Raw genomic sequence first — 13,100 nt, forward strand, 5'->3', positions numbered from 1 at the left:
CGAAGGCTCTGGAGGACCCGTCTTCGCCGCCCCCGTCCAGGCGACAGCAGTGGAGACTGGTTCCGGGAGGGCAGAGGGGACGTCCCCGACTGCGGCCCGCCCCCCGCCGTGTCGCGACGCACGTAGGCCCCAGGACTCCGCAAGGGTGCCGTCCCGCGCTGCGGGCTTTGGGAGCCCCGACCCGGCCGGGGATCGTGCCTGCTCCTCGGGCCCGACCCCCACCCCCCCGTGCACGCCAACCCTTTCCGTGTGGAGAAGCGGGCATTGTTTCGCTGACGCCTCAGTGAAAATCGGACGGGCCTTGAGCGCCCGCCTGGCCCCGGGACCCCGGAGGGCGCCAGAGATGACGGAAGTCTGTGTCCCGAGGTTCAGGAAGGCGGTCTCGACTCTCGGTTTTGTGGAAGAAGCAAATGAGACCTTATTCTTTGTGTGTGTGGCGGGGGGGGGGGGGGGGGAGGTTAAAGACATGCGGCACGCCCACATTCCCATGTGCATGCAGAGCAGATTCGCGGAAGATACCCGAGAGCCACGTCGGCGGGGCTTCTGGAGGCACGGGGTCTGGGGGAAAGGGAGTCTCGTTCTCCCTGAGCGGCGCAGTGAGCGGACTCGCAGTGTGTCTCCGCTTAATAGACCCCCGCCAGAGGAAAGCCCGCGCCCCGCCGCGGCCAAGCCCCGCTGGCCTTTTTTTGCGAATCACTCGACGCCCCCTTTGGCCGGGGTCGCGAGGACAGGATCGCTGAAGCCCCTCCCACCCGCTGCCCCGCCCCTGGTGAAGGCGGGACGACGAGACCCCACTTTTCCACGGGAGAAAAGCCGAGGTGTGGTCCTTTGTGGAGACCTCACGGTTTGTGAGAGTTCGCACCCCAGGGCCCTCGCTAGCGTCGCCCGGCTAAGCGGGAGGCTGCGGCCCTTCATTACCCCCACCCCACGCCAGGGCCCGAAAGGCACGATGCCCCGCCCCTCCCGGGACGGCTCTGTGGGGGCGGGCCACCCGCCTTCCCGCCTCCAGGCCGCGCCCACTCCCCAATGAGGGCTGGGCACGCCCCTGATGCGAGGCGCCGTGCTTGCCGAGCCACCCCTCCCAGAGGCGCGGTGCTTCACCTCGCCTTCTGTCTCTGGCGTTCCCTTAAACTGACGGCGTGGCTCGAGGGGCTGCTTAATTCCCCCAATTCTATGTTAGATGCTCTCGCCCCCCCCCATCCGAAGTAAACAACCGAAGCTAGGGGAAAACGGGAGGCTTGCTACGCTAACGCAGCCTCAAGAACGGCTCCCGGTCCCCTTCCAACCAAAGGCACCCGCCCCCCAATACAGAAATTCAGGAGGTGCTTCGATTGTGCTGTGGGTGACCGAGAGCCTTGCTGTCCCCATTCCCTTAGAATCCTGCCTCAGGGCTGGAGGCAATGAGTTGCCATTCTTGCCCGGCCCCCGTGCTTGGCCACAGGCCGCGGCCACACCAGCGTGGTTTCATCTGGGGTTTCATCCACTCACACGAGGTGAATGGACTCTGTGTCTCCTCCCCGCACGGCGTCGCGTTGCCCGCGTTTTCCAAGGCTTCTGGAAGCCAGGACCGCGTGGGCAGCTGAGGGTGGAGGAGCTGAGAGGGGAACTCCCGTCTCCAGCCCTGCCCTGGGAGCCAGGTTCTTAAGGGTTAAGCCGGCCCATCTTCCCACCATCCCTTTCCATATTAGGAACCCAGGAGCCCTGCCTCCCAGTAAGGAAGCCGATCTCATTTTCTGAAATGGAACAGGAGCCATCTCCCAGCCCCTACTCCAAAATCTGCAGTTCAGTAGCTGTCCGTGCCTCAGATTCTACCATCAGAGCTTCATTTTTTTCATTAGGGCTTGTCTTTTTGTTCCTGAAAGAAATCACACCTAGAAGAAAAAGAGGCAGAGTATCAGGCACTTGGAAAAAGATCTGACCTGAGGTGAAGTAAAGGTAACTCTCCCACCCCCAACCCTCTCAACCTCATCCCTCCAAGGCTGAGATTTTGGGAACTCACCTGGGGAGCTCAAGCGAGTGGGTCGTCTCCAGGAGCCTTGCTCCATGCCTTTCCAGCAACCTTGTTCCACATCCTCTGACCTTCAAGGACCAGCCTCTCTCCCCAGGCCTCTACCCTTGTGCGCACCAAGTCTTTTTCCGTGTGGGCTGAGAACTGCAGCCTGGTTCAAAGGCCCCAGGGAAATGCCCCTGCCCTGTGCCGTGCTGCCAGGCACCTGACACCCCCAGCAACTCTTGCCCCTCTTGATGTCCCTTTTGCCCTGCTGGGCTCCTAGCTCAGCGTGCTGCCCCCTCCAGGCCCCAGCTCCTCTGAGCCGCTCCTTGTCCTGCCCACCCTGACTACCGCATCCATCTTTGTCTTCTCTGGGGCTGTTAATTCATCTTTGAGCCTCGGCTGTAGGGTCACCTGTCTGGAAAGCCTTCCTGGGTGCTCCAAGGGGGAGTCAGGCTCCCCTTCCCTGTGCTCCCACAGCACTGAGGGCCGTGCCTTCCGCGCCACAGGCTCTGCAAGTTCAACATCTGGTCTGTGCCACTCCCTACTCCGGCAGACCACGAGCCCTTCCACGACCAAGCCAGGTAGAGTTCGGGTTCTCAGGGGGCGCTGGGGGCTACCGTGGGGAGCGCCTGTTTTTAGTGGGAAGACAGAACACCCAGCCGGAGGGGAGTTGTGGGTGCTCCCCAGGGCCTGGGAGAGCGGGGCGGTGGCCAGTCCTCATGGTCCATTTTGGAGAGGAAATGTGGAGAGACAGCTCCGGAGGGGCTGCAAGAATGTGGGTCTGGAGACGGGAGAGGAGAGCGGCAAGGTGTCTGAGGGGAGAGGGCTGGTGGGTGGTAGTGCCATCCTGAACAGGGGGCGGGTCTGGGAATGTGAGGAGTGAGCAAGTCACTTAGGGGGTGGGGGAGCTCAGCCCAGTGACGCTGTCCTCAGTGAGCACCTTCTCCCTGTGCCTGCACAGAGCTGGGGCAGGGTGCCTGGTGCCCAGGGGTGTGGGTAGAGAGACAGTGCTAGGATTCTGAAGCCCAAACCCTGGAGGTGAAGTGGGTGGGCATAAGGACAAGTGGAGTGTGCAGCCGCTATCAACCCCACGAGGCCCCTTAACCAAACTGGTGGGGCCTAGGGCTCAGGGCCCCCACCTTACAGCTGAGGCTATAGAAGCCAAAGAGGGCACTGAAGCAGTAATTTGGCTTAAGGGCTCTGACCCCCACATTAGAGCTAAACTACCATGTCCCCCAGATGTTCCCCTGTCCCCTACCATTTCCAGACTCCCACACTGGGAAGGGGAGCAGCAGGGGTGGGGGAGTGTGGGCCCAGTTCACAGTGGACTCCCTTCATGACCTTGGGGCAACGGGTGAGCCCTTCTGAGCTTCAGCTCCCCCTGCCCAAGATGGAGAGCGCCAGATGAGCTTGGTTGTTTAGCAAGTGGCCAGGCCGTGGTCAGCATCACAGCTCATAGAAGCTGTTGGAACGGAAAACTTCAGGGGGGCTGAGGCTGGTGTTTATTTGTAGTCTGAATCATCAGGGAAAAGTCGAGGCCAAGTGGTTGGGGTTGACAGGTTTAGGTGCATGTTCAGCCCCGGGGCCTCAGTTTCCATGTCTGAAGAGGGGTCTCAGAAGCTGATGCTCTGGGAAGGCAGGACTGCCCCAACTCCAGGGCTTCCCATCTGTCTTGCTCTCAGGACCCACACTGAGGCAGAGCCCCGTGGACCTGATGCCTGGCCCCTTCTGCTCTCCCTGGCACTCCCGTCACTTCTGGCCACTGGACCGTGCCTGCTCACCAAGCCCCACTGAAGGGTGCAAGTGAGTGTGGGGAAGGTGGGCACAGCAGCCCCTGAGGCCCAAGCCGAGGCTGGGCTCCTCTTTCCTGGCAGGTGCTCAGACAGAGCCCCGGAGCAGGACTGGAGGCCGTCAGAGAAGGACCGGCGGGTATGGCTGGCAGAGCGCAGCTGGCAGCGTTGGCTGACCACCTGTGGACGGCGCTGGAGGCCCTATTGAGCGAGTACAGTCGCCGCAGATGCAGGGATGCGAGCTGGGACTCTGCAGGGCCCTGTGTGAGCTCCTCACTCTGGGGCACAGAGTGAGGTTCCCGTCCTTCTCTCCCTGGTCTTCCTTGCTTATCTGCAGGCCCAGGGAGCACCCCTGAGCTAGAAAATCCTCTTCCCAGGCCGAGAGCTCTAGAATGCTCGGGGCTCGTTGCCCACATCTGGGGTCAGGTTCTCAGGAAGGCTTGTCAAGGTCTGGGGCATCCAAACGAAACAGGAATCGAGTCCCCAACAGAGCTTCTGTGAATAGTGTCATTTCTGTGATGGCGCCCCTGGAGGTGTGCAGTGCATTATCTGGTGTGGCTGGGGGCACTGGATTGGAGGCAAAGGAAGGGCCAGGGTCCCTGTGACACCCACCCACCCCCTGGCCAGAGAGTCAGAGGGAGGGAGGCAGGTGGTTTCAGCTCAGTGGATAGAAAAGTTTCCAAGGCCCAGTTGCCCCTGGCGAAAGCTGCAATCCCCAGGGAGTGAGGAAGGTGAAGGCTCATGCAAGTTGAAGATTCTAGGGGAGGCCCCCAGAACCCCTGCCCCATGTGGGCAGCACCACACTGTGATGGCCTAGGCTCCTAAGCTTTTAGTCACCGGGGGTCTCAGCCCACAGCTGACCCTTCTAGAGCTCCCGCTCCCTACCATGCTGCGGGTGACCCTGGGGACCCACCTGTCTGCTCCTGCCTCCCACTCTCTAGCATTCCATGACAGCATCCCTACTCCTTTTGCTGGAGCTCCAAAGCCATCAGCAGCTAGTGTGGAGGAGTGCTGTCTCAGGTCCAGCTGGAGGTGGAGGGTTACGTGTCTGGAGCCTATAGTGGTAACAGCAGCCCCTCAGAGCTGTGGGGCACAGTCCCAGGTGTACAAGCCAGGACTCGGGTCTGTGCTGGGCTAGCAGCCGGGCCCTTGGTGGGGCTTATCACAGCGGTGGAGTCTGTGGGCCTTGTGGAGTCTGCCTGCTTTATCAAAATCTACAGACACTGCCATGCCTGGGGACAGGGATGGCCCTCTGCAGGGGCTCTGTGCTGCCTTCAGCCCTCCTGGCAACAGGTGGAAAGCTCCCTGGCCCACCTGGTGCAGGAGAGGCATCAGCTGCAGGGATCCCAGAGATAGGAGTGGAGGCCAGACCGGGACACACAAGACAGGTCAGGGTGCCCGGTTATGGGTGAAGGGCATGGTGGCAGAGGACGGGCAAGATCGTGCTACTGCAGACGGAAATGGAAAAAGCCCAGCCGTGTTTGGACCAGAGGAGCCAAGGGCCCCGTGGGCCAGAGCCCTTCTCTAAGTGGGTGCCTGGCAGGGCGCTGAACACTGGCCCTGCCTTCTACTTCATTCTTTGGTCTTCATTCTTAGAGCAGCAGCTGGCAGAGGAGGGCAGTGCGAAGATTTCAGTTCAGTTCCCTCCCCGTCAACATTTGGGAAGACCCTGCCGTCACCCGGCCTCCTCCCCTCCGGGTCCAGATGGGAAAACAAAGCCTAGAAGGTAGGGAAGAACTTGTTCAGGCTCCAGTGTGGTCTGGAGGCTGTGAGGAGACCTCAGGATCCTGGACCGAATGTACCTGCAGGAGATGCTGGTGTCAGGCCTGCAGGGCCAGGAGCTGAGCTGCGATGGGGACAGGGCCCGGGCACTTTAGGGCCTGGATGACGTCTTGATGGGGGCAGCCGAGACCCCTGCCCAGGCTCAGGATATAGCCTTCCTGCAGGAGCAGCTGTTGATCCTTGGGTCAGGTGGCCCAAGACAGCTGGCAGGATCGCGCCCCCCGCCCCCCAGGGAATCCAGGGCACCAGCTGAGCCAGCCTGTGCCCACCTATACCAGGGGGGCAGAGAACCAGGGGATTCTAGGCCCTGACCTTGGGGATTCCAAAGTTGGATGAGGGGCCTAGGGACACCATGGAAAAGGGAATGCCCAGGAGGGACAGATTGGAGCAGGGCCTCCACACAACGCAACTCCAGCGTGCACCGTTCCCACTGTGGCCCCAGAAAGCGCCCTTTGGTGGTACGCAGCCTGCCTTAACCCGTCTGGTCCAGATTGAAAGCTTGGGGTTTGGAGAAGTCCCTTGGGGGCTGGGGAGGTCAGAGGAGGCCTCTTGGAAGAGTTGAGTCCCAGAAGATGAGGGAAAAAAGGGCTCTGGGAGAGGGTAAAGGCCTGGTGGCTAGCCTGAGCAGACCGATCCCAGCCAGGTGAGCCCCACAGTCCTGGTGGAGGCTGAGCCATGAGTGGGGGGAAGGGGGGTCTTCACAAGTGAACAGGAGACTCTCAGAAGAGCTGGGCAGAACCCCCGGTGACCAGTGGTCTGCTTAGAGCAGCCTAGAGGCTGGTCTCCACAGCCTCTAGGAGAGCACATACGGTGTCAGAGGGCCCCGTGCAGGCCCCGGGGGCAGAGTACCAGGGCTGCGTGCGGAGAGGGTGGTGTGGCGAGCAGCACTGGGGGTGCCCCCCGGAGGCCTGGCAAGTAGCCACTCAGGCCCACCCTCAGATCGTCTCACACTGGGTGAGATAGCCTGTGGGCAGGAGGCGGGCCAGCCTCTGTCCCCAAATCCTGAATCATGTGGCCAAATTCCCAGATTCCCTTCCCTGGGTATTAACACTCCTGGGTGTCCCATTCTGGCCCTTTTAGGGGAGCACGGGGGAATTCTTTCAGCTTCCACAAGTCCTGTCTCTGCCACGTATGGCCAAACCTTTCCTGCTGGCCCAGGGCCAGGCTGGGGGGAGGCAAGATGACCTTAGCTGCTGGGCTCAAGTCAGGATGCTTGGGAGTGGAAGTGCCCAGGGCAGAGGGCTCTGTGTGTGTAGGGGCCACAGAGGAGGCGTCTCTGCCCCAGTCCCCATCCCAGCCAGTAAGACACCGTGAGGACGTCCATGCAACTTGGAAAGAAACCATTGAAAATGGGTTGGGGGCGATCTGGGGCCCATACTGTGTCCATTTCTACTAGCACACTCTAGGTCCAGGAGGTGCCAGTGCCCCTAAGGAAAGAGCTAGAAAAGGAAGAATCACATCCCAGGCTTCAAGAGAAGGTGGCTGAGTGCTGGGAGGCACGCTGGCACCAGGTGGTAGTTGCCCTGAAATTTAAAGAACTGCAGAGACCCCAGACAGAGACCGAGGCCTGGTCTCCCCAGGTGGGTGACCACCTTCCTCTCCCTCCCCACGTGCCCCCTCTACTCGTTCTCTTCCCCACTGCCCAGTCTTTCCTACTGCGAGCCATTTAGTGTCTTTCTGCTCTTAGGCTGCCCACTAGCTTTATCCTACACTTCCTTCCCTTCTCCTGCTTCCTCCTCATTACGCTCCACCCACCCACCCATCCATCCTTCTTTCCATCCCCCGCCCCGTTCATCCAGCATACCTTCCCTGAACATCTACTACATGTCTGGCCCTCTTCTGTGTGCAGGAGAACCAAAGTCAGATCAGACCACTCCTCGTCCCCAAAAGCTTATGGTTTGGGGCCACACAGTCATCAAGTGGGCAATTACAATTTAATATGTCTGATGAGGAGAGGGGCACCTTGGTGGCTTAGTCGGTTGAGCATCTCATTCTTGGTTTCGGCTCAGGTCATGATCATGGTTTGTGGGTTCAAGCCCCACGTCAGGCTCTATGCTAACAGCACGGAGCCTGCTTGGGATTCTCTCTCTCTCTCTCTCTCTCTCTCTCTGCCTCTCCCCTGCTTGCTCTCTCTCTTCCTCTCTCAAAAATAAATACATCAACATTTAAAAATATATGTCTGGGGCGCCTGGGTGGCTCAATTGGTTAAGCGTCCAACTTTGGCTCAGGTCATGATCTCGCAGTCCGTGAGTTTGAGCCCTGCGTCGGGCTCTGTGTTGACAGCTCAGAGCCTGGAGGCGGCTTAAGATTCTGTGTCTCCCTCTGTCTTTAACCCTCCCCCACTCACGCTCTGTCTCTCTCTCTCTTTCTCTCTCTCTCTCTCAAAAATAAACATTAAAAAAATTTTTTTAGGGGCACCTGGGTGGCTCAGTCGGTTGAGCATCCGACTTCGGCTCAGGTCGTGATCTCATGGTTTGTGAGTTCGAGCCCCTCATTGGGCTCTGTGCTGACAGCGTGGAGCCTGGAACCTGCTTCAGATTCTGTGTCTCCCTCTCTCTCTGCCCCTCCCCTGCTCACACTCTGTCTTTCTCTCTCAAAAATAAACATTAAAAAAACATTAAAAAATATATACGCCTGATGAGGGGAAAGGCATTGTAGGAGTTGGGGAGGGGGGCAGCGGATAGGTAAATCCTCCCAATTGAAGGGGTTTCTGAGCTTCTGAAGCATCCCTGAAGGATGAACTGGGCATCCTCAGTGAAAGAATGAAGGGCACTTCAGCAAGAGAGAGGAGCACATGCAGAGGCCCAGAGAGGACAGATGTGGAGGTGGCAGAGTGAGAACAGTCCCTGACCCAGATGAGGAGTAGAGAGGACAAGGGGGTGAATGGTGGGACGGGGGCCAGGGCAAGGGCTTGGGTGTCCCGGGCCGTGTCCACCAGACTTTGAGTCCAGTTTGGTGACGGCCTCCTCCCAGCCAGTGTCCTCCCTTAGTGTCTAGGGCAAACGTGTACATGCACAAGCAGATAGACTGGTGGACACTCCCTTCCCCCCACCAGGATACACGTGAGACACTCACCCAGAGACACGCACATGTTCCCAGATGTGCGCACACGGACACAGAGTCAGCAAGGAGGCAGCCTGGAGGCCCAGGGATGTGGAGCTGCAGGGACCCAGGAGGGGGTTCCTGCTGTGCCGCAGTGGGGCTCGTCTGCGTGAGATGAAGGAGTGTGAGAGTGGGTCTCAGCAGCAGTGCTTAGCTGGCCTTGAGCCTCACGAAAGGTGGAGTTGGTCTAAATCGGTGTCTCAAACTGGGGCCCAGAGCTTTGCTCCGAGAGGGCTGTTAGCTCCTCAAGGAAGCAGATTTGCAGTGATTGTCTGCAACTGCACATTTGTACAGAAAGAAATCTGTTTTTGTCTGTTTATCAACCCAGACCCCTGTGGGTTGGAAGTTGTCTCCTCAGGGCCTGGAGAGACACTACTCTTTATGGGGTGTGCACCCCAGTCAGGACGGGGGCCTGCGGGCGGACAACGCCGGCGAGAAAGCGTGGTGACTGAGGGCTGGGACCTCTGGGCAGATTCAGGTGCCGGGAAGGAAGTGGTGCGGAGCGAGCCCTGCGAAAGCAACATGCAAATGACCCGTAAACCAGTGTCAGTTTGGGCCCCAACCGGAGGGCCTTCCAGTCCTTTGCTTCTCGGGGACTGCCCAGGCCATTTCTCTCTCCCCAGTCCCCAGGGAGGCCCGGCCTGGACTCACCTTCTGTGAGCAAGTGGTGCCCCAGGCCCTGCGCCTGTCCAGGGAGGGTGATCTAGAATTCCACCCTGGGCCATGGGCAGGGGTCCTCTGGGGAGCAGGGCCTGAGGCTCTCAGGGAAACCGGGCAACATCTGGCTGGCAGGAGGGTGCGAGGGGCTCCCGGGGCCTCCGGCGCTCTCCACCTACAGTCTCATCCCCAACCTCAAGCTCCTTCCACCCTGACCCTCTCCCGGTCTCTATCTCAGTCTCTCTTCCTCTGCGCCAGCCCAGGATTCTGTGCTCTGCACTGTCCCCAGATCAGTGGTTAAGACCGTGGGCCCCAGAGCCCGAGTACTGGGCTCCAATCCTGCCTCCGCAGTGTACTTGCTACGTGACCTCAGGCAAGTTACTCTACCTCTCTGGGCCTCATCTGTAAGGAAGAAACCCCCAAACCAAGAACAGTTATGGTTCTCCCCCATCCACCAAGAGGGGTAAACTGGACACGCATGTAGAAGGCTCAGAGCAGTGTCGGCATGCAGCCAGGAAATGTTCGCTCCTGTTGCTACGCACTTCACGCTGCTTGCTGGCGTGGCCGCTTGGAGGCGAAAATCCCCTTTTCCAACCGGGGATCCACTGGGGCTCCATGTCACTCGCCCTCTGGCAGTCTGCCAGGGCTGCCAGAACAAAGTACCGCAAACCAGGGGGCTTCGGCAGCAGATACTTCCTGTCTCACGGCTCTGGAGGCTGGAAGTCTGAGCTCCAGGTGCCGCAGGGGTGGTTCCCCCTGAGGGGGGGATTCTGTTCCTGCCTCTCCCCGGGCTTCTGGTGGCTGCTGGCAGTCCCCGATGTTCCTTGGCTTGCGGATGCATCACCCCAGCCTCTGCCTCCACGTGCACAGGGTGCTCTCCCTGTGCACGTGTTTGTGTCCAAATTTCCCTTTTGTAAGAACACCAGCCAGATGAGATCAGAGCTCTCTCCAATTACCTCTGTAAAGACCTTATCTCTAAGGTCACATTCTGGCGTACTAGGGGTTAGAACACAAACATAGCTTATACCTCCCAATTTGCATCCTGCTACCTTCCTGTCAGGTGGGTTGGGTAGGACTTGGGATCTCGGGGACCCAGCTGTTCCGTCTTCTCTTTCCCCTCATTTAGCTCCAAGGCCCTGACACGGCTGCAGAAAGGCTGGAGGGGCCACAGGAGGGGCCGCTGTGAGGAGGGGTGGGCACTGTTTAGTGAGCCCCCAGGCAGCCTGTCCGCATCCGGGTGGGAGAGGCAGGCGAGGGGCCAGGATGGAGATCACACACAAGCGCGTGTGAGTGTTCGTGGGCATGAGAAGATGGGGTGAGGGCCGCCCTCTGTCTGGCCGGCGACAGAGCAAGATGCAGACTCTGGAGAAGGAAAACAGCCAGGTGGCTGCCAGGATGTAGAAGTGGCAGGTGGCGAGGAGCTGGAGGCTGCCCGAGGCTGGGGCAGCCCTGGGGCTGCCCACTTGGGATCGGGACCCCCAAGGAGCCCTTCCTGATGACCCTAGAGTCTTTCCCAAACCCGAGATCAGGGACCTGGTGCAAAAGAGTGGGAGGCCCAGGCTCTGCCAGTTACCAGCCACTTCCCCTCAAGAGGTCTCAGCTTCCCTGTCCCAAAGAGTCCCAAACTCCCTGCCCTGGCCCATGTCGTACCCAGGGGCTCAGGGGCGGGGCTGTGGGGCCCTGGGCAGCCCATCTGTCCACAAGTGGACAAAAGCCTTGCACTCCTGGCTGAGCTGGATGCCGGGGAGCTCTAGGACTTTGGGCGCAGCTGACACCAGAACCCGCAGGTCCAGGTGCCCTCGGGTCAGCGAGGCCTGGGCCTGCTTACACCCCAGAACAAGGACGAGAACCTGGACAGTTCAGCCAGCCTAGAAGGGAGGCCAGCAGTCCCAGAGTCCTAGCCGCCCACCCTCTTCCCCCAGCAGGGTCCCCAGGCAAGCTCTCGGAGTCTGCACGTGGAGGGTGGGCTCCCCACCCTGTGGAAGTCTGGGGACCAGATTGCCACCTACTGAGTGGGCACCAGTCAAGCCCACTCCCTCAGCCTCCAGACACAGCCTGTGGGGAAGGCCACTCTGGAATCTTCCCTGGGCCTCTCAGGCAGCTGGGTTCCAAAGGACACAGATGGGATGATGGCCTGGTGGCCCTTGCTGTTTTGGCTCAGGTCTCCATCTGTACACTGGGAGTGGTGTTGGCAGTACTCAGGGGTTCTGATCCTCATTGGTCCTATGACCCTGTTCGGTGTACCCACTGGGTTACTGTCCCTGGGTCGCACTCTCTCCAGCTTTTAAGAACTAGGCCGATGCCCCAGCCGAGTGGCCCATTCGCCTTGGTTGGGCTAATGATGTTAGAATGGGGGTGGGGATGAAGGTACAGGTCTTGCTGTGCCCACCAGGCCCCAGGAGCTGCCAGAGCCAAGGATGACAGAGGAGCCAGAGGAGTGTCGAGCATGGGCTCCACCAGAGGCGGAGGGGAGAGCTCACGGGCAGGCAGGGCGGGAGCTGCTCCAGCTCCCACAGGAGGTGAGAGCTAGCTTGGGGTGCTGGCTGCCCTCCCTCAGATCAAGGTGGGGGCAGGGCTAGAGACGGGGCCTCCCAAGCAGAGGACAAGGCTCTGATCCCACACTGGGCCCTTGTGACCAGGGGTGGGAGTTGCTGAGACCAAGGGCCCCCAGGGAGGTGAAGGTGGGGAGGGGAGGTGCCTAACTTGTTGGAGCCCATGAGTCAGGATCAGGGTGTTTTCACTGAGGGCCAAGAGCAGAGCCTAGACCCACCTGGAGCCCCAGGTGGCCCTGACCTTGTACTATTGCAGGGTGGCCCTGGGAGGAGCCCAGGCACACAGGGCAGGCTCACCAATCAATGCAAAGCAAGTGCACAGGGATCCCATGCAGGGAGACAGGGGATGATCTGGAGATGTAAAGGGTTTGGAGACCTGGCCTGCCCTCGGGGAGCCCTTGGGCTGAGCAGCGTAGCCCCATAGGGAGCACTGAGGGAGTATCACCCATTCATATTTTTGTATTCAGGGGAATTTGTAGTCACCTGTACGGTGTGGAGAGGCAGAGACTGTCCTGCTCCCTCCTCCAAGTGCTGTTCTACCTGCCTGTCCCTGCCCGACAGCTATTATGCCCCTTGTTTGGGTCAAGGCAGAGTCCCAGGCAGGCCCCCGCGAGAACCAGGGTGTGCGATGTCCTGAAGCACCAGATCAGGGTAGGAGCCAGTGACTGACTCCCTCTCAGACTCTCTCCCCATTCCCAGACTTCCCTGAAGGAGGCAGGCTTGGAGCTGGCCCAGAGGCGAGCTGGGCTCCAGAAAATCCGGGACCCAGAGCTGGAGGCTCACCAGCCGGCCCCAGAGGTGCCCAGAACCAGGTGCTCAGCATCCCTCCGCCTCTGTGCCTCTGCCAGGCCTGCATGCCCCGGTGGGGGGGGGGGGCACGGTCCCCTGTGCCCAGACCCCAGTGCCACTGACCTGCCCTCCCCGGACTCAGTCAAATCCCTCCCAACCTCGCACTGCCCCCAGGAGGGCCCGGGCCCTACAATGTGCTCACTGTCTTTCTGCCTTCCTCCCCATGGTGGCAGAGAGGCTTGCTGAGAAGCTGAGGCTGGAAGCAGCTGAGGGCTCTGAGCAGGAGCTGGCGGAAAAGTGAGGACCATGGAGTGAGGGGCACCCAGATCTGAGGGGCTCTGTGGGGAGAAACCACCTTCCTTCACAGAGACCCTCACAGCTCTTCCCCTTCCCGTGAGGATTTGGGGGTAGATGGGAGAGGGCATTTAGGGACAT

The 13,100-nt window shown here is 60.1% G+C and overlaps 1 long non-coding RNA gene across 1 annotated transcript; it reads left to right on the forward strand.

Moving 5' to 3' along the window:
* The first annotated feature begins 64 nt into the window (after positions 1–64).
* LOC125168926 (uncharacterized) lies at positions 65–4,274 on the forward strand. The gene is made up of 2 exons (XR_007153346.1): positions 65–2,574; positions 3,676–4,274. It is a non-coding gene; the product is annotated as an uncharacterized LOC125168926 (long non-coding RNA).
* Positions 4,275–13,100: the final 8,826 nt, after the last annotated feature.

This window comes from Prionailurus viverrinus, chromosome B3 (genome assembly GCF_022837055.1).
Source record: "Prionailurus viverrinus isolate Anna chromosome B3, UM_Priviv_1.0, whole genome shotgun sequence".
Taxonomy (NCBI): domain Eukaryota; kingdom Metazoa; phylum Chordata; class Mammalia; order Carnivora; family Felidae; genus Prionailurus; species Prionailurus viverrinus.